This window comes from Papio anubis, chromosome 11 (genome assembly GCF_008728515.1).
Source record: "Papio anubis isolate 15944 chromosome 11, Panubis1.0, whole genome shotgun sequence".
Classification (NCBI taxonomy): domain Eukaryota; kingdom Metazoa; phylum Chordata; class Mammalia; order Primates; family Cercopithecidae; genus Papio; species Papio anubis.
In genome coordinates this window covers 83,569,132-83,597,122 of record NC_044986.1, presented here as the reverse complement: position 1 = coordinate 83,597,122, position 27,991 = coordinate 83,569,132, and the positions used below count along the sequence as shown (strand labels likewise).

The 27,991-nt window shown below is 39.9% G+C and overlaps 1 protein-coding gene across 9 annotated transcripts in view; it reads right to left on the bottom strand.

Moving 5' to 3' along the window:
• MARCHF8 (membrane associated ring-CH-type finger 8) overlaps positions 1–27,991 on the bottom strand; it is a 139,721-nt gene that overhangs the window by 96,463 nt on the left and 15,267 nt on the right. The window contains exon 1 of one of the 9 annotated variants that reach the window (XM_009214335.3): positions 8,118–9,697. The exons of 7 other annotated variants lie outside the window; for them this stretch is intronic. The gene's annotated coding sequence lies outside the window, so the exon portion shown is untranslated. Of the gene's footprint in view, positions 1–8,117; positions 9,698–27,991 lie in introns of those variants that run through there. One more of the 9 variants, XM_009214342.3, reaches the window with a different exon arrangement.

Here is a 27,991-nt window from a genome sequence, read left to right as displayed (position 1 = left end):
GGAGACTTGGAGGACTAGCACTCTGTGACTCTGTTTAGCTCAAGGATTGTAAATACACCAATCAGCACTCTGTGTCTAGCTCAGGGTTTGTGAAGACACCAACTGGTACCCTGTATCTAGCTAACTAGCACTCTGTGACTGTGTCTACCTCAAGGATTGTAAAGGCACCAATCAGCACTCTGTCAAACTGGACCAATCAGCTCTCTGTAAAATAGACCAATCAACTCTGTAAAATGGCCCAATCAGCAGGATGTGGGCGGGGCCAGATAAGGGAATAAAAGCAGGCTGCTCCAGCCAACCAGCCGCAACCGGCTCAGGTCCCCTTCCACACTGTGGAAGCTTTGTTCTTTCGCTCTTTGCAATAAATCTTGCTGCTGCTGCTGCTCACTCTTTGGGTCCACACTGCAGTTATGAGCTGTAACACTCACCTCCAAGGTCTGCAGCTTCACTCCTGAGGCCAGTGAGACCACGAAACCACCAGGAAGAACAAACAACTCCAGATGCGCTGCCTTTAAGAGCTGTAACACCACAAATGTCTGCAGCTTCACTCCTGACAGCAAGACCACGAACCCACCAGAAGGAAGAAGCTCCAGACACATCTGAACATCTGAAGGAACAAACTCCGGACACGCCATCTTTAAGAACTGTAACACTCACCGCGAGGGTCCGCAGCTTCATTCTTGAAGTCAGTCAGACCGAGAACCCACCAATTCCGGACACAATAACAAGTTACAGAAGCTTGCTATCAAATAGTCAAACGAGAGCCCAAATATGGTACTGCACTAGTATCACCTCAAAGCCTTCTTCCCTCCACTCACCCAGGAAAGAAGGCTCCCCCTGCCACATCACATCTCACCCTCTGTCTCACTATCACTTAACCACTTGTTAAAAAGGCTAACCTTAAGCTATAAAGCTATAAAGACTGCTCTGCTCCTGCCTTTTACTGAAATGAAGACCAAAATTAAACTTGAAAGCTCTGAGAAATTTCAGGGAAGATGACAGAGAAACACCACAAGGTCTCCGTATGTTACCCACTAAAAACAAGTCTGATACAAATTTTGTTATGTGGGCTGGCCTATTAAAACTATTAGCTTTAAAAACAATGAGTTAATTTTAAAATATAAAAATTAACTTTTGTTTTTGTTTTTGTTTTGAGAAAAGGAGTCTCTCTCTGTTGTCCAGGCTTGAGTGCTGTGGTGTGATCTCGGCTCACTGCAACCTCCACCTCCCTGGTTCAAGCAATTGCCCTGCCTCAGCCTCCTGAGTAGCTGGGATTACAGGCGCATGCCACCACGCCTGGCTAATTTTTTGCATTTTTAATAGAGACGGGGTTTAGCCATGTTGGCCAGACTGATCTCGAATTCCTGACCTCAGGCAATCTGCCCACCTCGGCCTTCCAAAGTGCTGAGATTACAGGCGTGAGCCACCAAGCCCGGCCATGAACTGAAATTTTTTAATGCAACAAGAATAAAGCAGGCCAGGAGTGGTGGCTCACACCTGTAATCCTGACACTTTAGGAAGCCAAGGTGAGTGAATCGCTTAAGCTCCAGGAGTTTGAGACCAGCCTGGGCCACATGGTGAGACTCCATCTCTACTAAAAATACAAAAAAAAATTTGCTGGGCGTGGTGGTGCACGCCTGTGGTATCAGCTACTTGGGAGACAGGTGGGAGGATCACTTGAGCCCAGGGGACAGACGTTGCAGTGAGCCAAGATCGTACAACTACACTCCAGCCTGGGTGACAGAAGGAGAACCTGTCTCAAATAAAAAAAAAAAAAAGTAACTACCATAAAATATATATACAATTACCAAGAGTGAAGAAATCATAAGACAAATACATCCCACAGACTAAAGTTTACCCAGACACAAAAGACTGAAGTTCGTTAGTTTTTAACTCTCCTAGAGTAATTTAGAGCATTAGCAGGTGCAGTGGCTTGCACCTGTAGTCCCAGCTACTTGGGAAGCTGAGATGGGAGGACCACTTCAGGACAGGAGTTCGAGACTGGCCTGGGCAACATAGTAAGACCTTGTCCCCCACCAAAAAAATTCAGATCATTACTAGAGGTAATAAAGGGTACAATAAATGTTAAAACAATAATAAATATGCAATGCTGAAGATAAGTGGGAAAAAAAATCCAAAACATAAATGATTTAAACAGATAAAAGTATCTGAAGAAACTAAAAAGTATAAACATACTGCCTGTGAGTAATAATGCTGGAGGAAAAAACTAGATGAAAACACTTGCAAATCGTAGTACTTTACATGATATTTCATTTAAATCTCACAGCAGTGCCAGGAGGGAAAGAAACAAAATTTTATCCCCCTTTCATGCATGGCTTAAAGAAATTAATCAACTTGCCCAAGTTTTCACAGCCATATTTCAAGGACTCTCAGCTGCTAGCATTTGCCTGATCTTACAGAAGGTGCCAACAAAAAAGTTTTATGCAACTAGACCATAACTGCCCCTGACTAACCTGGGATTCCAAGGTGCCACTTTCAGAGATGTTAGAATGGATAAAAATGCACAACTTATGCTTGGCTAAATATGATAGCATGCAGCAACCTAACAGGTGAACCTAAAATATGTAGTGGTTTTGTTTTTTTTAATTTCACAGTGGCACTGCTACGGGAAGGACTAAGATAAAACATAATATGTTCCCGTCTTTGTTGTAGTAAAGAAGAGTTATTATAATCCCTATGGATATAGAAGACAACATGGAATTCACATTTGAAGTATTTTTTGTCTATACAGAGGGACACTTAACCAAAGCAATGGTTATATCTGCCTAAAATTTGGCAAACATAATAAATTAGATATTTCAAAAGTGGGTTATTTTAAGGCACTAAGATATGCCTCAAACAGGTCTAATTCATGGCAGGTATTTAACTGTACCATTTTGAGTGCACTTACAAATTTGTATCACAAGCCACAGAAAAGAAACACTGCATTTAAAAACTATAGCCCATATCCTTATGTTCTTTCATCTTTATTCTCGTAGACTATGCGAGGTATTTCCAACACACAACCTCAGAGGTTGAAGCCAAGAAGAGTGGCAGAATGGATTCAAGGTGTGCCAACAATGCTACCCAGTAGGAAGAAATTCCATAAAAACTAGGCCCCTAAGGAAAACAACAAAGTCTAAAGCTGGAAGTCTTGTCCAAATGCAAGTGCTTGGCTGAGAGAGAGCTGTCAGGCTGTAGACTGAAAGGCAGTGTATGCAATTTAGAATCCCCAGACTAACAGAGAGAGACCACAGCTGCGTGTGAGTGAGATGCTAATGTGGGGCAGGCAGGACTCAGCTCCAGACAGTGCATGCTATCGGGACTCCTTCCACGACTTGGGAAGACCTCAGTACAACCACTCTGGCAGGTATGTGAATTAGGTAAACAAGGTGTGATTACTGGGCAAAGGGCCTGGACTAATGTCTGGGCTTTCTGAAAGAGTTTGCATCTCACGGAAATTATGGAATAGCCACAGTATTCCCTTGGTAATAGAATACAAAAATACTGAAAACACTCAAAGTTAAGAAAAGGGAAAAGAGAAGATTTGTTAGAGTTCTTTTAGTATTTCACTTCTGAGAAACAGAAGTATGAGTCTAACTGCCTTCGGAGTTGAAAAACACCTTCAATCCATCAAGCACAGAAATAGTCTGCCTTTGGCTAGGTGCGGTGGCTCATGCCTATAATCTTCGGGAGGCCGAGGCAGGTGGATCACCTGAGGTCAGGAGTTCGTGTGACCAGCCTGTCCAACATGGTGAAACCCCATCTCTACTAAAAATGCAAAAATTAGCCAAGTGTGTGTGTGTGGGGGGGGGGGGGGCGCCTGTAATCACAGCTACTCAGGAGGCTGAGGAAAGAGAATTGCTTGAACCTGGGAAGTGGAGGTTGCAGTGACCCAAGATCATGCCATTGCACTCCAGCCTGGGTGACAACAGCAAGACTCCATCTCAAAAAAAGAAGAAAGAAAGAAAGAAGAAAAGAAAAAGAAAAGAAATAGTCTACCTTCTCGAACTCCTACAAGAGCTCCTCAGTGCTTGCCCTGCAGAGAACAGTGTCTGATCCCTACAGATAAGGAAAGGGAAGGAGAGGTCAAGGCTCCAGCAGCCCAGAGTTCTCCCTGGGTATTCACCATACCATTAGAGAAGAAACCTATTTACTTTTCTGCCTCCCTCCTTGAAGGCTCAGTAATGAAGCCAAGATTAGAACTGGAGGCATGGATTCCAGCCACTTACCAAAAGATGTTCCATTTTCTCTTGCTATGTAACAAACTACCCAAAACTTTGTTGCTTGAACATCCATGATTTCCTATTTCTCGTAATTCCATGGATTGGCTAGGCAGCTCTTCTGCTGCCCTTACCTGACTTACATAGGCTGCTTCGCTGGGCTCAGCAGGGAAGGCAGGGCCTTCTCCATGTGGCCTTTTCTTCTAGGCTTTTTCACATTGTGGCAGCAGTATCCCAAGACAGTTCACCCACTACACATGGTGCCCCTGCTTACACTGTGTCCGCTGTTGTCCCATTCCAGTCACATGATTGAGACCAAAGTCATGAAGGGGGAAAAGAGACTCTACCACTTGATGGGTGCTGTGGTTTGGATGTGTTCCCCAAGTTCATGTATTGGAAACTTAATCCCCAATGCAACAGTGTTGACGGATGGGACTTGTAAGAGGTGATTAGGCCATGAGGGCTCTGCCCTCACTAATGGATTAATGTTGTTATTGAGGAAGTAGGTTAGTTATCATGGGAGTGGGTTCCTAATAGAAGAATTAGTTCAGCCTCCTTCCCTTCTCTCTGTCCCATGAATGTGCTCTCTTGCCCATCTGCCTTCTACTATGGGATGATACAGCAAGAAAGCCCTCACCAGATGTGAGCCCCTCAACCTTGGACTTCCCAGGCTGCAGAAATGTGAGAACTAAATCTCTGTACTTTCTTAATTACCCCATCTCAGGTACTCTGTTACAGCAGCACAACGCGGACTAAGACAATGGGAGAAACAAGTGAAGTCACACTGCAAACAGGCAGAGCTGGGAGTGGTACGGGTGGGGGGGGTGGTGATTCATTAGGAACCATTTTGTAAAATTTACCACATATTGTTTTCCCTACTTTTCCCTCTGATAATAATAGTTTTTATCAGCAGAATTTTTTTTCAGCTGTTTTCATACCTATTATATATTCAAAGTTAATTATGATCTTTGTAATATGGGGGAAAAGGTGCTCAACTCTATTTCTACTACAGAACAACATTAATAAATAGATCCAAAAATATTCCCAAGGTTTAGAGACTAGAATTCCTTCTAGCAATCCATACTTCTTGAAGATCTTATGTTCCTTAACAAACACATGGATCTTGTGAAGCATCTTTAGTAGGTTGACAGAGGAAGAAACTGTGGCCAAAGTTTATAACAGAAAAATCGAAGGCAATTATACTCCATTTGAAGTGCTTCCTACAGAAAGAATTCTCAGCATGCCACTGTACAACGCAGCATATAAGCACAATGGCATACACTGCTCTGCACCAGCCAGCTTTCATCTCAGGCCGGAACAAGCATATTCTCTACATACTGCAGTAAACCAGAAAAACCAGAACAGGATTTGCCTCAGTACTCACCTTATCCCCTGACCATCCGAGATATGTCTGTCCAGGTAGGACAAATCTTCTCAAGGACCCCCGTAAATGCCATGGTCAACCTTACCCTTGTTCATTCTGTCCCACCTTCTTGGGATGTTCTTCCCTCTTTGCCTATCAGGCCCAAAATTCTCTGGCCTTCAGACCATACCTCAAAGCATCTCTTCTCTACAAGCAAAACACGTTCCCCTTTCCCTTCCTTACTACCCATAGCACTTACCCAATTTCTTTACAGGTGGACATTAATCATATAAAAACAGTCTTTCAATATAAGTGGTGGTTAATTTCACATGTCAACTTGACTAGGCCACAATATCCAGATATTTGGTCAAACATTACTCTGAATGTTTCTGTGAAGGCATTTTTTTAGATAAGATTAACATTTAAATTGGTAGACTTTTTTTTAAGGCAGGACAGGATTTATTCCCATTTTACAGACGAGGAAACACTCAGAGAGGACAAGTGATCCACCTGCTCTAGGTCTCAAGTCAATACATGACTCAGCTGAAATTTCCTCTCCTAGATGTATACACAATGGGAGTAATGCCAGACCTGCTTCTCAAAACAGATATGCACAAGAAAACTGTTTTAGTCTAATTCTTCTGACAACTGGAAAGTAAATATTCACCAGGCCCTATGCACATAATATTACCATAAGTCGGAAGTCTGTTATTAGGAGCATAAAACCATGGTACAGATTGGGAGTGGGAAGATACACAGAAAGGATACCAAGAGTTTCTGTCAACTGCCCCTGGTCTGAGTTCAACATTTTTTTAAGAGACGCAATTTTTTTTTTTTAGGAGATGGGGTTTCACTATGTTGCCCAGGCTGGACTTGAACTTCTAGGCTCAAACGATCCTCTTGCCTCAGCCTCCCAAGTATCTGGGAATAGAGGTGCCTGTCACCACACTCAGCTTCTAAATTGGTAGATTCTGAGTAAAACATCCTGCTATGTGGGTGGGCCTCAACCAATCAGTTGAAGGCCTTAATATAAAATGACTGACCTCCCCGAGAAGAGGGAATTCTGCCAGCAGACTGCCTTCAGTCTTCAACTCCAGAATCAACTCTTCCCTGAGCCTCCAGCCTGCCAGCCCACCCTACAGATTTTAGACTTGTCAGTCTCCACAATCATATGAATCAATTCCTTAAAACAAATCTCTCTGTCCCCCCATCTCTATCTATCTATCTATATATATATACACAGGTATATCTGTACACACACACACAAACACACACACACACAGACACACACGCCCTATTGGTTTTGTTTCTTTGGAGAACTCTGACACAATATATCACACAGTTTAGATCATTCCTTGCAGGGTATAAAGCCTGGCCTACTTAAAAGGCTATATACTCCCTGGACTGTTGCATATTTTTTAGCAATCCCTGCAGTCTTCTGTACCATCATGTTTCCTTAGTATTCCCTAAGGTGTTCCATACAGAGCAGGGGTAAAATATTCCAGGAACTTTAATTTGCGCTTCCTTATGACTAAACCTTGTATCCTTCCAGTTTCCTAACCCTTCTGCACCACTGACTGTGATATGTATATATACTAAAGAAGCTGGAAGAAAGAAAAGGAATACTGCTCCCATTTTCCCATGGTGAAATCCCAAAGGTGGTTAATGTCTATTAAAAACTAGTAGTTTTATTACTAACTGGCACACAGGTGGTAGAATGTTTAAAAAAAAAACAAAAACTACAAACTATTATTCACTTTATGATCCTGGAATCCATTCTTTTTCATTTTCTCCACCTAGAAAACACCTTTTAGTGAAAAAACTATAATAAAAGCCAAAAAAAGTTGTAGTCGATCATCAAAATAATAACCCAAGACCAAATTTAAAGTAATATAAATGTAAATCAGGAAATGGTTTTTAAAGTCAGCTACCACGTCTTAAGAGATTTTCACTTTATTTTAAATCCCTTTGGGAAGACCTAGAAAATTTCATTCATTTATCCTAAGCAAACAAATGGACAAGCACGTATTTTCATAGTCTGACCCAAACAATGAATTGGTTCATCCATCATTTTCCAAGCATCTTCTAAGTGCCAGGCTCCTACTAGGAACTGGAAAATTTTAGAAGTGAACTGGTGCTATCGTTCCTCCCTTAAAATATATTAGTGAATGCCCAGAAAATAAAGAATGCTCATATTTATTAAGCTACTCTCTTACAATGTGCATATTTCTGCTACTACCAGTTGAGTTGTGTACATTATCAAAAACCTATTGTTTAATCTCCAAACCTGTCTATGTCAGTTGTACTCATTCTGCAATGGTAAACTGATCACAAATGGACAAAAATGTGGTTACAAAAGTAAGAAGCTACTATTTCTATAAAACCTAAGTTGAATACTTTGGAAAGCATCCATACAGGCATATTACTTTCCTTAAAATTTTTTGACAAATTGAGTATATATAAAACAACTATAAAAGACTAGAAAACAATTCTAAAATACCAGAATTCTGGCCAGGTGCAGTGGCTCATACCTGTAATCCCAGTGCTTTGGGAAGCTGAGGCAGAAGGATCACTTCAGGCCAGGAGTTTGAGACCAGTCTGAGCAACACAGCAAGACCCCATCTCTACAAAAAAAATTTTTAATTTAAAAAAAAAAGATAGAATTCTATGCTCCGATTGCTTCAAACGTTCCTGAAGTCTTAAACAGAGTGAAACTAGAAAACACAAAAGCTACTCTATAAATGTGGCTTTTAACAATAATACAGAACTGAGAGGACCCATAATACTCAAAGAAAGATTACTACCCTAGATTACAAGACTGGCCTTTCGCATCCTCCACTATTCCCAGAACAATCCATCAGTAGCAGTAACATTACACTTGAATACCTCCTGAAGTCAAGTTGTTTTATTTAAAACTGAAATATCCCTCTAAAAAACAACAACAACAAAATTAAGTATGTATGTACAAGGTATTCACTGCAGCACTGTTTCTAACAGCAAGACACTAAAGACAATCCAAATGTCCATTAATATGGGACTGACAATAAACTATGGTAAATTCACACAATGAAATAGAAAAAAGGCATAAAGAATGCCCCTATATACTTCTATGGAATAATCAGCAGGAAATAATAGGAAGACAAAAAAGCAAGAAGAAAATTATATGTAGTGAGCTACCATTCACCTAAGATGGGATTAGGAGGCAGAAACTATATGTGTGTGCACATGCATGAATGTGCGCGCGTGCGCGCACACACACACTCTTGCTCATATGTTTTAAATGGAACGTAGGGAAGAAAAATAGAGGGAACCACAATCAGAGCTAGACTTTTCTGATTCTGCCTTGTTTTACACATTTAGCTCTGGAACCATGTACATGTTTTCCATAATTACTTGTTTAAAAAATAATTGAAAAACTATCATCTCTAAAATTCAAGAGCAACATGAAATGAACCTAAATATTTATTGAATTAGTGGTACAATCATACAAAAAGGAATTACTTCAAATGACTTAAAATAGTTTTACCAGACATCCCTAGAGGAATCTATCCTAAAAATGAAAAGAATTTGGGAAAGTGCTTTTAATTCTTAAACTATTTTCAGTAATCATATTGTTAGTAGTAACACTGATAAGTAATGGTATCAATATGATTTAGAACCAAAATTTTTAGCATGAGACAAATATAAAATTAAAGAAATTCAACAAAATCATCTATTCCTAAGTTTATATTGGAAAAATCAGTATGAAACTCATAAAATATTTTACCTTAAAAACAACGTATTTCCTAGCCCCATCCTCTGAAAAGGCCTAGAAATAACAACCAATCTGTAGTTTCCAGACTGTGGTCACTAAATACAATTTCCCTCTGAAAGGAACCAGAGCTGGTTGAAGAAAGGGATAATTCCAGATCTATGGCTGTTAATGTACAAGACGAACCTGGACATCTTGTCACACAAGAAAGCAAGAAGCCATCAGAGGCACTCATGCCAAAACGACCCAGGAGCTAATGTAAAGGCACTCCCGTTGGCCAAAGAAGGGACAATTTGGGCCAGGTGCAGTGGCACATGCCTGTAATCTCAGCTCTTTGGGAGGCCAAGGCAGGTGAATCACCTGAGGTCAGGAATTCGAGACCAGCCTGACCAAAATGGAGAAACCCCATCTCTAGTAAAAATACAAAATTAGGGCCCATGCCTGTAATCCCAGTACTCTGGAAGGCCAAGGTGGGTGGACTGTCTGAGGTCAGGCATTCAAGACCAGCCTGGCCAACGTGATGAAACCCTGTATCTATTAAAAATACAAAAATTAGCCAGGCGTGGTGGTGCATGCCTGTTGTCCCAGCTACTTGGGAGGCTGAGGCAAGAGAATCGCTTCAACCCAGAGGTGGAGGCTGCAGTGAGCCAAGACTGCGCCACTGCATTCCAGCCTGGGCAACAGAGTAAGACTCTGTCTCAAAAAAAAAAAAACATACAAAATACAAAATTAGGTGGGCATGGTAGTGCATGCCTGTAATCCCAGCTACTCAGGAGGCTGAGGGAGGAGAATTGATTGAACCTGGGAGGTAGAGGTTGCAGTGAGCTGAGATCATGCCATTGCACTCCAGTCTGAGCAACAAGAGCGAAATTCGGTCTCAAAAAAAAAACGGGACCATTTGATCATTAATAAGAACAACTGCGGCCTGCGGCTGGGTACACTGGTTTGTGCCTTATAGTCCCAGCTACCAGGGAGGGTAAGGAGAGAGGATCACTTGAGACCAGCCTGGGCAACATAGTGAGACTCTGTCATTAATTAATTTAATTAACTCATTAAAAAATAACTGCAATGAACTCAAGAAATCATCAAACATATTAAATTCACATGTTGGCAGGGCGTGATGACTCACACCTGTAATCTCAGTACTTTGGGAGGCCGAGGTGGGAAAATCTCTTGAGGCCAGAAGTGTAAGACCAGCCTAGAGGCAACATAGTGAAATTCCATCTCTCCTAAAATGATTTCTTTTTTAATTAGCTGTGTTTGGTGGTGCATGCATGTGGTCCCAGCTACTTGGGAGGCTGAGGCAGGAGGATCACTTGAGCCCAGGAGGTTGAGGCTGCAATGAGCCATGATTACACCACTGCACTCCAGCATGAGGGACATTGCAAGACCCTGTCTCAAAAAAAAAAAAAGAAAAAGAAAAAGAAAAGAGCATCTGTTTATAATGATATTTTTTTAAATAAAGGAAAAAACACTGGCCATTTTTGGAAATGCTAGGGACCCTCCAAGAGTTATAAGTAAAGAGAAAGAGTCACTCATTTAACCTGACTTCCCTGTATAAGTTATACCTCTGGGTAACTGAATAGTTTGTAAAAAGAAACTTCTCTATAGTAGTATTCCAGCAAATAAATGAAAAAGGAATGATGCAACATCAAGAATTGCAACATCTTGCATGCCCATGATTAAATAATGGATCCAAGTGAAGAATAAGTGGTCACTACTGTTTCAAAGCAAAAAAGTCATTCCGCAAAATTCATATATAATAGTATGAGCAAGCACACAAGATAAACGACATGATTTTTTCAGTAAATAACATTTCAAGAACAAAGAAAATAAGGAGGCCGGGCGCGGTGGCTCAAGCCTGTAATCCCAGCACTTTGGGAGGCCGAGACGGGTGGATCACGAGGTCAGGAGATCAAGACCATCCTGGCTAACATGGTGAAACCCCGTCTCTACTAAAAAATACAAAAAACTAGCCGGGTGAGGTGGCGGGCGCCTGTAGTCCCAGTTACTCGGGAGGTTGAGGCAGGAGAATGACGTGAACCCGGGAGGCGGAGCTTGCTGTGAGCTGAGATCCTGCCACTGCACTCCAGCCTGGGCGACAGAGCGAGACTCCGTCTCAAAAAAAAAAAAAAAAAAAAAAGAAAAAAGAAAATAAGGAAAACCTATAGCTTAAAAGATATTAAAGAAAACCTATCAACTGAATGTAATGTGTAGATCTTGTTTAGATCCTGATGCAAAAAATCACAGTGCACACAAACACATACACAAAATTGTGAAATAACTCTGGGATGATAGTGGTATTGTGTGATTTGTTCTAAGAAAAACAGCCCTTATCTTTCACTGAAAGTACTAACATATTTACAGATAAAATGAAAGGAACAAGAATGTACCCTCAAAAATGGACTGGGAGAGGAATATAAAGAAACAAAAGAGGCTATGAGTGTATGCCAGCTAGTGACAGGCACAAGGCGATTCACTGTATTCCTCCTTTACTTCTGTGTATGTTTTAAATTCTCCATAATAAAAGTTTTGAAACTTTGATGTATGACTGTACGTCTGTATGCTTTAATAATAAAATGGTAATGGCATACAAAATTTTTCAGGATTTCCTGCTTTAAGTACAAATGGCTTCTCCAGTTCTTTCTGCAAGAAGCATCTGGGGGTCATGTCCCTTATTTCTCTGAATTATCAACTAAAAGCACAGGGCCTGCTACACAGGAAGTGCTCAATAAATGTTAAATGAATGAATTCTGTTTGCTATACTTCTCTACTCTGCTAAACTTTCCAAAACCCTAATCTATTGATCCAATTTGTAGTAAAGGATGAGTAAATAGAACCAAGTATTAAAAAGATAAAAAATCCAAAACCCTGTACTTAAGCTTTTAAGTCTATGTTCCATAAAAAAAAATGCTTGTTTTTTCTTGTGGTAAAAAACACAAAACAGGCCAGGCGCGGTGGCTCAAGCCTGTAATCCCAGCACTTTGGGAGGCCGAGGCGGGTGGATCACGAGGTCAGGAGATCGAGACCATCCTGGCTAACATGGTGAAACCCCGTCTCTACTAAAAATACAAAAAAAAAACTAGCCGGGCGTGGTGGCGGGCGCCTGTAGTCCCAGCTACTTGGAGGCTGAGGCAGGAGAATGGCCTGAACCTGGGAGGCGGAGCTTGCAGTGAGCCGAGATCGCGCCACTGCACTCCAGCCTGGGTGACACAGCGCGAGACTCCGTCTCAAAAAAAAAAAAAAAAAAAAAAAACACAAAACATAAAATTTATCAAATTAACTATCTGTAAGTGTACAGCATTCAGTATTGTGAGACAGATATCCAGAATTTTTTTCATCTTGCAAAACTAAAACTGTAACCATTAAACAACAAAAGGTGCTTATTCTTTTTTTTTCTGAGACTGAGTTTCACTCTTGATGCCTGGGCTAGAGTGCAATGGCACAATCTCAGCTCACTGCAACCTCCACCTCCTGGGTTCAAGCAATTCTCCTTGCTTCAGCCTCCCGAGTAGCTGAGATTACAGGTGTGTGCCACCACACCCAGTTAATTTTTCTATTTTTAGTAGAGATGGGATTTCGCCATGTTGGCCAGGCTGGTCTTGAACTCCTGACCTCAGGTGATCCACCCGCCTCGGCCTCCCAAAGTGCTTGGATTACAGGTGTGAGACACCACGCCTGGCCCAAAAGGTGTTTATTCTTAATACTTCCTACCCATTGTCTACTCTATCCTACACAGACCTCTAGCTACCACAAGCATTCAAAGTATTATTTTCTGACAATATACATTGTGGATCACCAGCACAATAACATCAAATGGAAAACAACCAGTCCTTAAAGAAAATAGGAAAGGTCTGAAGTCTGACTGTAAACAGAAGACCATATGACCTCCTGTGCGGAGGAAAGGAAGATAGGGCTGGAATGTGGTTTCAGGGTCACTCTAAATGGAAGTGAGGAACCAAGACAGGAAGAGGCAGGCCCACAGCTAAGAGGAGGCTGCATGGGCTGCAGAACGACTCATTCCATGTCTGCATTTAACAAAGGCTTATCACTGCTTAGGTAGCCCCATAACAATGATAGAAAGGCCTCTGGTAAGCACATAGAATCAAATTAATAGGGGCCTTAGGTCAGGTACCTAGAGAAGCAATATGCAAATCTCAAATTCAACAGACTTTTAGTTAAATATGCTTATGCAGGTCTACAAAAAAAATGACTTGGCTATAAATTTGGTAGTAACTTAGTATATTATGTAAGAAATATCAGTGATCAGTATCAGTGACCAGTGATCACTGATACTTTTCAATGTGTTACTAGAGTTCTAATTATCTTATGAACTCTTAGTCAATCACTTCTTTTTCAAAAATCACTTTCATACATTATTCTTCAGAAGCATGTCTCCCAGCCTGAGTCTGCACTGGGACAACTCCAGGAAAGACAGAGATTTTGTACATGACTGAGGATACTAGCAGGGTCAAGGCAGACAACAACCTGTTAACCAAAAGCACCTAGAAATCTCCAGGGGGGCAGGGATCTTGGGGAATGGACACTCATTCTACAGCAAGAGTCCAGGTTTAATCTAAAGAAAGCCACAGACCATGAGAACAGAGTAGTGGCTTGGAGGACAACATGGTATCTGTCATTCACACTATCCTACATAAAAGCAAGGGATGATAGAGTGGTATTGTGTGATTCATTCTAAGAAAAACAATCAAATTAAAGACATTCTCAACAGGCTCTGAAGAACAGTAAAACTTCAAGGAATCAGCAGCATGGAAAGCAGCAGCTGTTAGACACAGGACTGACAGCAGCATGGGTAATAAGGAACATCCTGATGGCCACAGCCATGACAGTTGCCCTATCAACACAATGACCTTTGCACTACAACAGTGGCTGCACTTCCGGTGCCAGGCACAAGGTGGTGGCTCTCAGTTCTGCCTCCAGCACTAACAGGCTGTGTGTACATACAAATACACATATGTATATCTATGTGTAACACCCAGCTACTAACGGTCAGACCGGAGAGCACGCGGAGAGAAAATGGGAGTAGAAGTACAAACGATCTTTCACCTTTTCAATATTAACTGATTTTTTTTATAATTATGTAGTACCACAAATCAAACTTCTATTTTGAATAAAATAGAACACATCGAGGCCTAAAGGGAAGAAATATGTAGTAAAATCAGAAAAATTTAATATAGAATTTATAATAAAGTTCCACTTGTGCTTTGACAATTCTTGCCTTTTAAACCGAGTAATATTCCAAGTAAATACATCTTTAAAAAAAGAAAAGGTATAGTTTAAAATGTAGTAATTTAGGCCAATTTCAATTATTCAGGAGGAATATGAATTTTAGGAAAGGAATGAATAACTTTAGCCCTGTCATCATCCAGAAATTAGAAGTTAGTAAACATACTGTAAATTTAACCTGCCTGTATGCTTTTCAACTTAGGGCTCTGGGTAAGAATGAATGCCATAACAAATGTGAAAATCACTTGTAAACTATACAGTGGTATGTATATAGATGATAGTTAAGTGTCTACCATCACAAATGTGCTATAATTTTTTGATCTGACTTTATAATACAGAACACAATATAATGAATTTTTAAGAAATATAATGGTCCCTAAGGCCCTTTTTTTTTTTTTTTTTTTTTTTTTTGAGATGGAGTCTCACTCTGTTGCCCAGGCTGGACAGCAGTGACACAATCTCGGCCTCACTGCAACCTCTGCCTCCCAGGTTCAAGCGATTCTCCGGCCTCAGCCTCCTGAGTAGCTGAGATTATAGGCATGCGCCACCACGTCCAGCTAATTTTTGTATTTTTTAGTAGAGATGGGGTTTCATTGGCCGTTTCTTATATTACTAACTCACACACATAAGAATTTGTTTTCATTTAATTGAAGATGCTCTTATGTATACTGATATTTCAATAAACATGAATATTAAATCTTTGAGATTAAAACCTCCATAAATATAACTGGAAACCTGCATTTCCTTCTTGGCTAGAAACCCATAAACAAAAAAAAATTCCAAGTGTGCATTAGACTCATAATGGTTTTCACACAAGAATGAATGGTATAAAAATTTTTAATTCACCAAACATCTTTCTGCAACTGGGTCATTCATTTTCTAAGTTAGAGGCCTTTTATTTTTATAACCTTTGTGGCTTCAAAAATAATTTTAAATACCTTAGAAGTATACACCCTAAGTATACATCACAGCACCCTTCCAAGGGAGGGGGCCTTGGCAGTGAGATTTGAACACAGAATCCTTCCTCCCCTCAACACAGAGACAGGCAGCTGCTCCAAGGATAGCCAATCTGTTGGCTGGGGAAGAGGCTAGTTAGGCAAGCTGGCAAATTAGGCACTAAAAGGGAGGTGAAGCTGAAAGAATACATGGAGTGAAGGAAGATCCTCAAATAGTCACAAGCAAGGATGAGGTGAGAGGGAGCTGAGAACCAGAAAAATGAGATATGAAATAGAGAAAAGATAATGTGAACATGAGGAAGCCTTCTGGTTGTAGAAGACAGGTCAGAGTGGTAGGAACAATTGTAGAAAGATGCAAACTTTCTTGGAAGGCCAGGAGGTTTTACAAAAGCTTTGGAAAAGGATTTGGCTGAAGGCAGCCAGACTCTCTTATCCAGTGCCTGAAAGCTTAGGTTAGACAACAAGGGGATGTAAATAAACTGATTTAGATAAGTTAGTTTACTTAGGCCTCAGAACCTGGCCTTTAATCATCCTCACACAGGACTGCTCTCTCCAGGGAGGGCGACCATGTTGATTACCCACAAGTGTGTTGAGTCAAAGCCATTGTTATTAAATCTGCGCTGAATAAATGCCCGCAGTGCCAGCCCGCCACAGCCGAGGCTGCTGACTTTTTACAGCACCCTTCTCGGGGTCTGTGAGCGGCCCAGTCCCCTAGCCCGCTCCCCTAGCCCGTTCTTTCACTGGATACCTGCGTGTGAGTGCATTTTTCATCCATCGTTCAGCCAGGGTCTGTGGGTCAGACCCAGCATCTGGCCTCGTAGGAAGAGTGTAGCAGACATGAAGAGAACAGCAGAAATGCAATGAGCAGTAAGTGCAGCTGTTCCCTAGAACTGTGTTGGATCCTGACAGCTATTCAACTCCAGTTTCCTTGTAATCTGAAAATAAATGCTTTATTCTTAAAGAACACTGATGTGAGTTTCTGTTCCTTAAAATCAAAAAAGCCTCGTATAAGATACATACAAGGATAAGATATATTTAAATATGCAAGGGAAATAAGGCAAAGAGAAAAAGGAGTATGAAAAAGGTAGCAGTCCCTTCCCAGTTCTTTATGATAAAACCATGTCATCTCCATACACAGGAAAAGAATTTCAGTTCTCTATGATGGCAAGGCACCTGTCTAGTGCATTCAAATATGGTAATAACAAAATATGTCAAAAAAGGAACGAAAATAGATCTGGAAAAATACGCTTACAATAAAAAGATTACCATATACATAGAGAAGTACATCTCTATGAGCCAGAGCAAGCAGAAAGAACAAATACCAGATACTGCCTTCACTACCATTTCAGATAATGTAATTATGAAACAGACTTTTTTTTTTTTTTTTTTTTTGAGACAGAGTCTGGCTCTGTCGGCCAGGATGGAATGCAGTGGCATGATCTCGGCTCACTGCAACCTCTGTCTCCTGGGCTCAAGCAATTCTTCTGCCTCAGCCTCCCAAGTAGCTGGGATTACAGGCGTGTGCCACCACGCCTGGTTAATTTTTGTATTTTTAGTAGAGACGGGGTTTCACCATGTTGGCCAGGCTGGTCTTGAACTCCTGACCTCAGGTAATCCACCCACCTCGGCCTCACAAAGTGCTGGCATTACAGGCATGAGTCACCACGCTCAGCCAAAACAAATTATTAAATAACAAATTATGTAAAGAAATTTTTAAATGAACAAACAACAAAGTACTAAGAACAGCCAGTTTGAAACAATAAAACATTGCTTTCACAAATTAAAAATCTAAGTATTAAAATGAAAACCAAATGAGTTAATTAAACAGCGTATTAGTCACAGCTAAAGACAGATTACCAAACTACATGCCAAATTGGAAGAAATTACCCAGAGTTAGGGAAATAAAAAATACTAAAGAGATTAAGGGATATTGAGAATAGACTGAGATGGACTCATACATGACTAACTTGAGTCCTAGTGGGAAACAATACAGAGAATAGAAGAGAAGCAATACATGAAGAGGTAAGGGCTGAGAATTTTCAAAAACAGATACAAGATTCAAATCTAGATTTAAGAAGCATAATGTACACCTACCAATATAAGCAAAAAGAAATCCACCCCTAGACTCATAGGCATTGTGGTAAATCGCAAAATAAAGCCAAAGAAAATATTTTAAAGCACAGAGAGCAAAGACAGACTACTACAATTAGCTCTGACTATAGAATTCTCACCAGTAACAAGCCAGCAGACAGTAGAATATTATCTTCGAACTGTCAAGGAAACTTGTCAAGTGCCATCATATGCACAGCAAAACTATCCTTCAAGAACAAAGATGAAATCAAGATATTCCCAGCTAAATAACAGAGTTTATGACCAGCAGACGATCACCAAAGAAACCTCATGCTTAGATAAGTTTATTTAAAAAAAAAAAAAGAAAGAAAGAAACTTCAGGCCGGGCGCGGTGGCTCACACCTGTAATCCCAGCACTTTGGGAGGCTGAGGCCAGTGGATCACGAGGTCAGGAGATCAAAACCATCCTGGCTAACACGGTGAAACCGCGTCTCCACTAAAAATACAAAAAATCAGCCGGGCGTGGTGGCGGGCGCCTATAATCCCAGCTACTCGGGAGGCTGAGGCAGGAGAATGGCATGAACCCAGGAGGCGGGGGTTGCAGTGAGCCGAGATCGTGCCACTGTACTCCAGCCTGGGGGACAGAGCGAGACACTGTCTCAAAAAAAAAAAAAAAAAAAAAAAGAAACTTCAAAAGAATATACTGTAGAAAAATGGAAAATGAGCTCAGAATGGAGATCTGAGATGTCAGATGAAATGACATTCAAGTATTAAACATGTAAGTACTTGTCAGCAAACATTCCCTACGCTAAAAATAACAATAGTTTGCAACAGGATTTAAACAACAGTGAGAAAATTAAAATCTCAAAAATTAGTGTTTAAGCTAAGGGCATGAGGAAGGCGAGGTCATTAAAGTACAGTTGACCTTTTGAACAATACGGGTTTGCACTGTGCAGGCTGACTTATAGGTGGGCTTTTTTTTTTTTTTTAAACCAAACACAGATGAGGGATACAAAACCCACATATATACAGAAAGTCTCCCTCCCTCCCTTCCTCTCTCCTTCCCCTTCCTTCTGAGACAAGAGTCTCACTCTGCCACCCAGGCTGGAATGCAGTGGCACCATCATAACTCACTGCAGCCTCGAACTCCTGGGCTCAAGCGATCCTACTGCCTCAGCTTCCCAAGTAGCTGGGTCTACAGGCCTGCACCACCATACCTGTCTAATTTTTTTATTTTTTGTTGAGACACTGTCTCACTTTGTTGTCCAGGCTCGTCTCGAGCTCCTGGCCTCAAGCAATCCTCCTGCCTCGGCCTCCCAAAGGGCTAGAATTACAGCCGTGAGCCACTGTGCCCAGCCCCGATTTTTCTTAAAGGCAGGTTCTGCTGGGTCAACAGCAGGATATGAATATATGCAGGCTGTAGTATACACGAGGGTCCTGGAACCAATCCTCTGCATATGTGAGAGATGATAAAGTCTTTGTCTTGGCAGGCAATTAAGATAAGGTTCATTTGGCCGGGCGCGGTGGCTCAAGCCTGTAATCCTAGCACTTTGGGAGGCCGAGACGGGCGGATCACAAGGTCAGGAGATCGAGACCATCCTGGCTAACACGGTGAAACCCCGTCTCTACTAAAAAAAAAAAGTACAAAAAACTAGCCGGGCGAGGTGGCGAGCGCCTGTAGTCCCAGCTACTCGGGAGGCTGAGCCAGGAGAATGGCGTAAACCCGGGAGGCGGAGCTTGCAGCGAGCAGAGATCCGGCCACTGCACTCCAGCCTGGGTGACAGAGCGAGACTCCGTCTCAAAAAAAAAAAAAAAAAAGATAAGGTTCATTCAGCTTTGTTAATTTAACTCTATGATAATATCTCAAGAATAAACCACAAAAAGACTTCCAAACCAATACAGAGGAAAAATACCATAAGAAAAAAATCAAGTGAAAAAATCTTAATTGTATTTTTAAAAAGAACAAAAAAGAAAAGGAGCACAGAAAGTGTAAACAGCCAGCACAAAGTAAAATGGCAAATATTCATTACAAATATATCAATAATCATAATCTATGTAAATGAATTAAACTTGCCAATTAAAAGACAAATAAGATTATTTTATAAAACATAAACTTCAGTTACATATTATTTACATAAGACATACCCAATGAATAGCACAAAAAGTTTAAAATGAGGACTAAAAAGGTTAAGTAAGCACCAGTCAAAAGTAAATGAGAATTACCATATCAGAATAAGGCTTATTTCAGCTGTTACCCACTGAAAGTAAGAGAAAGTTAACAACACATGGTCTTAATGAGGGAACAGGTATGAAATCTCAGCAAAGAAATAAAAAGTGGCCAGGCGTGGTGGCTCATGCCTGTAATCCCAGCACTTCAGGAGGCCATGGTGGGCCGATTGCCTGAGGTCAGGAGTTCGAAACCAGCCTGGCCAACATGGTGAAACGCTGTCTCTACTAAAAATACAAAAATCAGCCAGATGTGGTGGCAGGCACCTATAATCCCAACTACTCAGGAGGCTGAGCAGGAGAATCGCTTGAACCTGGGAGGCGGAAGCTGCAGTGAGCCGACTGTGCCACTGCACTCCAGCCTGGGCAACAGACTAAGACTCCATCTCAAAAAATTTAAAAAAAAAAACAAAAAAAAGTATAAAATAGAAACAAATATAAATTCAAAATCAGAAAAGCTTGAAAATTAAAACAAAAAATTCACTCTATGATCTTAACAGTAGATTGAATATGACACAGTCAATGAACTGGAAAACAAACCAGTAGGAATTATCCACACTGAAAAACAGAAAAAAAGACTGGAGAAAAATGAACAAACTCTCACAAACTTCTGAGATAATATCAATCATTATGACATGTATATAATCAGAAATGCAGGTGGAGGGGAAGAAAGTGAAACTTTAGCAGAGAAAATATCTGAAGATGCAATAACCAAAAACTTCCCAAATTTAACAAAAAATACTGACTTATAAATCCAAAAGACTCAGTGAACACTAAGTAGGATTAATACAAATAGAAATACACCTGAGCACACTGTAGATAAACTGCTGAAAACCAAAAAGAGAAAAATCTTGAAAGTAAGAATAAACAACAATAACGACGATGACAATAACAGTAACACGACGGCCAACTGATTTTTTTTAATTGGAAAAACAAGTCAGGAAGTAATGTAACAACATCTTTAATGCTCAAAGAGAACAATCAGCCCAGAACTCCACATGCAGCAAAAACATCCTTCGACAGTGAAGACAAAATAAAGACATGGTCTGATAAAAACTAAGGAAATTAATCCCCAGCAAATGATAACATAGAAAAATTAGGATCCACCAAAAAAAAAAAAAAAAAAGTACTGGAAATGTTAAATGTGTGGATAAATGTAAAGAACTATCTTTCAATTTATTCTCTTAATTTCTTTAGAAGACACTCACTGGCTGTTGAAAGCAATAATAACACTGTATCATGGGGCTTATAATGTAGGTGTACATAAAATACATGACAGTAGGTTGTCACCTCTGTAATCCCAGCACTTTAGGAGGCCAAGGGGGGTGAATCACTTGAGCCTAGGAGTTCAAGACTAGCCTGGGCAACATGGTGAAACCCCAACTCTACAAAAAGCACAAAAATTAACCAGGCATAGTGGCGCATGCCTGTAGTCCCAGTTACTTAGGAAGCTGAGGTGGGAGGATCGCTTGAACCTAGGAGGCGGAGGATACAGTATGCCAAGACTGTGACACTGCACTCCAGCCTGGGCGAGAGAGTAAGACCCTACATCATAAATACAAAAATAAATATAAATATATATGACAACAACAGCACAATGACTGGGTAGGGAATGGAACTGTGTTATTGCAATTCTTACATTTTATGAGAAGTGGTATGTTAATTCTAAGTAGGCAAGGGTAAGGATGCAACTGCAAAAAAAAAAAAAAAGTCATTAAATGGAATACTAAAAAACATTCAATCAGCCCAAAAAGAAGTAGAAAAAGAGTAGCAGAAAAAAAAAAAAAAAAAAGGACACCAGAAGACAAATAGTAAACTAGTAGATCTAAACCCAACTACAGTGAATTCTCATTATTCATAGTAGTTATACTCTATAAAGTCATCATGAACACTGAGTTACCAAATATGGAACCACTGCTCTCGGGAAAATAGTATTAAGTCCCTGCAAGCCTCTGGTCCTGCTACCTTAGTCAACTGATCAATACCTAATCTTGTTTTGTATGTGTTTTTGTTTAAAACACTTCATTTAATATCTATTGTTAATTTACTTATATTAAACTCATGGCCAACAGCACTACAATTCTTGTCTGAGTGAAGCTTATCTAATACATGTGTTTTCTCCATAGGCACATCACAGCCTCATGCACTTGGGATCACTAGGTGGCACCTCAGCCCTACATTTGGGGTCATTTTAAACAGCAAAATCACCCCAATAGAAGTATAAAAATGTGGAAAATGTGGCACTGAACAGACTGGGAAAGAACCCTTTTTAAAATTTCTGTGGGTACACAGTAGGTGTATCTATTTATGAGGTACTTTAGATGTTTTGATACAGGTAAGCAATGTGAAATAAGTACATCATGGAGAATAAGGTATCCATACGCTCAAGAGTTTATCCTCTGAGTTATGAACAATCCAATTATACTCTAAGTTATTTTAAAATGTGCAATTATTATTGACTATAACCACGCTATTGTGCTATCAAATAGTAGGTCTTATTCATTCTTTTTTTTTTGTACCCATTAACAATACTACCTTCCCTTCAGCCCCCCACTCCCCTTCCTAGCCTCTGGTAACCACCCTTCTACTCTCTACGTCCATGAGTTCAATTGTTTTGATTTTTAGATTCCACAAATAAGTGAGACCATGCAAGGCTTGTCTTTCTGTGCCTGGCTTATTTCACTTAACATAATGATCTCAAGTTCCATCCATATTGCTGTAAATGACTGGATCTCATTCTTTTTGACGGCTGAATAGTAAGTACTCCACTGTGTACCACATTTTCTTTATCCATTCATCTGTTGATGAACGCTTAGGTTGCTGGCAAATCTTAGCTATTGCAAAGTGCTGCAACAAAAATAGGAGTGCAAGTATCTCTTTGACATATTGATTTCTTTTATGTACCGTTTTTTCAGATTGGGGAGAAGAAAAAAAAAAGACCCAATTATGTCTACAAGAGATACCTTTTAAATATAAAGACACGGGTTAAAATAAAGAGGATGGAAAGATAAACCACACAGCACTAATAATAGAGTGAAAAGCACAACACTTTCCACAACTGACACAAGATAAAACTTTTAAAATCTAAACAGCCATATATCTATTAAGTAAGTTAAAATGGTTAGCCTACCCTTTTACAAAAAGAAAACTCAAAACTCAGATGGTTTCACTGGTGAAGTCTATCAGACACATGTGGAAGAAAATAAAGGAGTAAACAATTCCCAACTCATTTAGAAGGTTTGCATAAACCCATTACCAAAACATTTTTAATTATAAAAAAACTATAAAACATGACCATAGTTGATTAACACAGATGAAAACATCCTCAGCAAAACAATGGAAAGATCAAAATCAGTAACTTACAAAAATAATAATAATATATCATGATACTGCAGTATTTACTCCAGGAATATAAAATTTGGATTCACGTATAAAAGGCAATTTCATTTACCATAATACCAGTTGTGATGAAAGCATCTGACAAAGTTCCATATCCATTCTGGGTTCAAAAAAAAAAAGAAATTTAGCACACCTACAAACAGAAAGAAATTTCCTCTATCATATAAACCTACAGCAAATAACATAATGAAATTCTGAGGACGTTCCCTCAAAGACTGGCAACATGGCAAAGATGGTGACAGAAATTGCACCAAGTCTATCCAACATTATAGCATACAGAAGATCCTATTAAATGTAATAGGCAAGGAAAAGAAATACTATGCATAAATATTTGAAAGGAAGTTATAAAACTTTCTTTTCAGAGGCTAATTGTTAACAAATAAATTCTTAAGAATTATGTCAGTCTAGCAAGATTCATCTAAGTAAGTTTGGCAAAGTTGCAGGATGGCAGGTCAATATACAGAACAATTGTATTTCTTTTTTTTTTTTTTTTTTTTGAGGAGGAGTCTCGCTCCATCCCCCAGGTTGGAGTGCAGTGACCAGATCTCAGCTCACTGCAAGCCCCGCCTCCCAGGTTCATGCCATTCTCCTGCCTCAGCCTCCCGAGTAACTGGGACTACAGGCGCCCGCCAGCTCGCCCGGCTAGTTTTTTGTATTTTTTAGTAGAGACGGGGTTTCACCATGTTAGCCAGGATGGTCTCGATCTTCTGACCTCGTGATTCGCCCGTCTTGGCCTCCCAAAGTGCTGGCATTATAGGCTTGAGCCACCGCGCCCAGCCGAACAATTGTATTTCTATCTTCCACCAACAAAATGAAATTTTAAAAACATTTCTTAATACCAAAAAGCAAATTACTTAAGAATAAACTTAACAAAAGACATGGAAGCCCCATATACTGAAAACCACAAAACACTGCTGAAATTAAATACCTAAGTAAATGAAGATACATACCATGTTTGTAATTTGAAAATTTCAACACTGTCAAGATGTTGATTCTGCCCAAATCACAATTCCAACTATATTCCCACCAGGCACTTTTATAGAAATTAGGCTTTTGATTCTAAAATGTATATGAAAATTCAAAGGACCTAGAACAGCCAAACAATCTCGAAAAAGAACAAAGTTGAATGATTTAAACTATCTGACTTCAAGGCTTCTTACAGAGCTACAATAATCAAGAGAGTATTGTGCTGCCCTAAAGACAAACAAACAGATCAAGAGAACAGAATACAAAGTCCAGAAACAGACTCACACATATACAGTTAACTGATTTTCAGAGGAGGCATCAAGGCAATTCAACGGGGAATGAAAAGCCTTTTCAACAAACCGTGCTAGATCAGTTGGGTATCCAATACAGAAAAATGATGAACTTCAACCCCTATCTCAAACTATTGACAAAAAATAATTTGAGATTGATCATAGATCTAAACCTAAAGCCAAAACTATAAAACTTCTAGAAATAAATATAGCATATATTTGCACAGAGTGTGGGCAAGATGCAAGAAAAGCATTTGACGAAATTCAACCTAAGGAAGATGCAAGAAGTACCACCCCCTCATGGTGTTAGATTAATACGGATAGAATCAATATGAAATCATAGTTGTTAATATGTAAGTGTGTATACATAGGTGTTGCTAGGGTATCAATGTGTCCCCCGAAATTCTCATGTTGAAACTTAATCACGGTCTGGTATCCTGGCTCAAGCCTGTAATCCTAGCACTCTGGGAGGCCAAGGCAGAAGAACTGTTTGAGCTCAGGAACACAAAACTAGCCTGCATAACACAGTGAGGCTTCATCTCTACTAAAAATAAAAATTAAATTAAAAAAAAAACTAGCCAGGCATGGTAGCATGCACCTTAAAGCGTCCCAGCTTAAAAGTCCCAGCTACGCAGGAAGCTAAGGCGGGAGGATCACTGGAGCTCAGGAGGTCAAGGTTGCAGTGAGCACTACTGCACTCCAGCCTGGGTGATAAAGTGAGACTGTCTCTAAACAAAAAGAGAAAAGAAAAACAAAGAAACTAAATTGCCAATGCTAATATTAAGACTCGAGGACTTCACGAGGTGATTAAATCACGAGGGCACAGCCTTAATGAATGGGATTAGGGACCTCATAAAAGAGCCAGAGGGTGAAATAAGCCAGGCACAAAAAGACAAACATCACATGTTCTCACTTATTTGTGGAATCTAAAAATCAAAACAATTGAACTAATGAACATAGAGAGTAGAAAGATGGTTACTGGAGGCTGGGAAGGGTAATGGGGGGCTGTGGGGAAGGTGGGGATGGTTAATGGGCACAAAAAAAAATAGAAAGGATGAATAAGACCTACTATTTGATAGAACAACAGAATGACTATAGTCAATAATAACATATATTTTAAAATGAGAGTGTAATTGGATTGCTTGTTACACAAAGGATAAATGCATGAGGGGATGGATACCCTATTCTCCACGATATGATTATTTCACATTGCATGCCTGTATCAAAACATCTCATGCACCTCATAAATATATACATACCTACTATGTGCCCACAAAAATTAAAAATTAAAAATATTATTTAAAAAAAGGGCTGGAGGGAGTTAGCTCCCTCTTTAGAGACCCTATCTCTAAAAAAATTGTTTAATAAAAAATTAAAACATGGATATACACATATGTATTTACACACACACAAACATATCCTAGCTGTGGCCACTGAGTAGGCCTAGAAATAATGACACACCAGTTGCAATAAGCACGTCATATATCCAGATCTTGATTTCCAAATACCATTCATTCCCCACTAATAGTAACAACGCTCCTCTAAGAAAAGCTAATTTGAGGCCGGGTGCGGTGGTGGCTCACGCCTGTAATCCCAGCACTTTGGGAGGCCGAGGCGGGCAGATCACGAGGTCAGGAGATCAAGACCATCTTGGCTAACACAGTGAAACCCCGTCTCTACTAAAAATTTAAAAAAAAAAAAAAAAATTAGCTGAGTGTAGTGGCAGGCACCTGTAGTCCCAGCTAGTCAGGAGGCTGAGGCAGGAGAATGGCGTGAACCCGGGAGGCAGAGCTCATAGTAAGCCCAGATCGCGCCACTGCACTCCAGCCGGGGGACAGGGCAAGACTCCTTCTCAAAAAATAAATAAATAAAAAGAAAAGCTGATTTGAGGGGTGGGTCACACACAATGAGCCCAAAGCATCTTTTTGCACCAGAAGGTAAATAAGTACTCAAAGAATTGTGGAGACATATAAAAAGAACACAGAAGCCAGTCTGAAAGAGTTTACACATACCGAATTTGGGACGATTTTAGTATCAAAATAATCACAGTAATGAATTACAGACCACTAAATACATACATGAATCATTCAAATAAATAATTGAACAAATAAATAAATGGGACGTGGAGGGAGGAGGGAAAGGTCTTCCTTAGAGTAGAATGCCAGTCAATAGCTACAGAAGGAAGCATGCAGTTGGAAAGTCATCATTGGAGGCTAAAACTTGTGGGTGAAAGTTTGATGAGGAACACGATATTAACACAGTGTCAATACATATTAACTTCAAAGAGAAAAACAGTATCACCGCAGTAGAGAAATCTGGCAGACACCAACTTAACCAACTGTTTGATGTTATCAGCAATATTGGAACAAACTGACATCAGGTTGCTCCTAATATGTTGCACTGAGAAAAATAAAAATCACTTTTTGTTATCCTTGCATAAAATGCATGAACTGAATCTAACCATGAGGAAACTTCAGACAAGGAAAAAATGAGGGACATTCTAAAAAAGTAACTCATCTGTACTCTTCCAAAAGATCAATGTCAAGAATGACAATGAGAGGTTAACAAAGTACTCCAGATTAAAGGAGACTAAAATATGACAATTAATTTCACAGTGATTCTGGACTGGATACTGGACATGGAAAACAAAAGGGCAATAAAGGACATTATAGTATTGAAATTGCACTATAAATCAAATAACAACACTGTACCAATTGTTAAATTCCTTGACTGGTAATTTTACTGTGGTTACACAAGAGAATACCCTGGCTCTTAGAAATACATGTTGAAGTGTTCTTAGGACCTATACAACTTAAACTCAAATGAATCACAAAAAAATGCATTTATATATATGCATATAAAGAAAGGGGGAAAGAGTGATAAAGCTAACAAGGTAAAATACAAACAACTGGTGAATCTTAGTAAATAATATGTAGTAATTCCCTATACTCTTTGTGGTTTTTTTTTTTTTGAGACACACAATCTCAGTTCACTGCAACTTCCACCTACGGGGTTCAAGCGATTCTCCTGCCCCAGCCTCCCAACTAGCTGGGATTACAGGAGCCTGCCACCATGCCCAGCTAATTTTTGTATTTTTAGTAGAGATGGGGTTTCACTGTGTTGGCCAAGCTGGTCTTAAACCCCTGACCTCAGGTGATCAGCCTGCCTCAGCCTCCCAAAGTGCTGGGATTACAAATGTGAGCCACCGCGCCTGGCCTGTGTACTTTTTCTGTAAGTTACACATAAAGCAAAAGACATAAGTGGAAAACTAGGTAAGCTGTTTTTTTACAAAAATGATAGACAAAAAGCCCTACCCTTCATATATAAAGAAGCTATATAAAGCAAATTGCTTTTAAAAAACACTGTAACACCTCCAAAAGATTAATAGGAAAAGGACATGTACAGTCAATTGCAAAAAAGAAGCTAATGAACTTTTAAAGGAAAACAAAAACAAAAATTCAATGAAAGATGAGATGTTTTCCACCTGTTAAACCGATGAC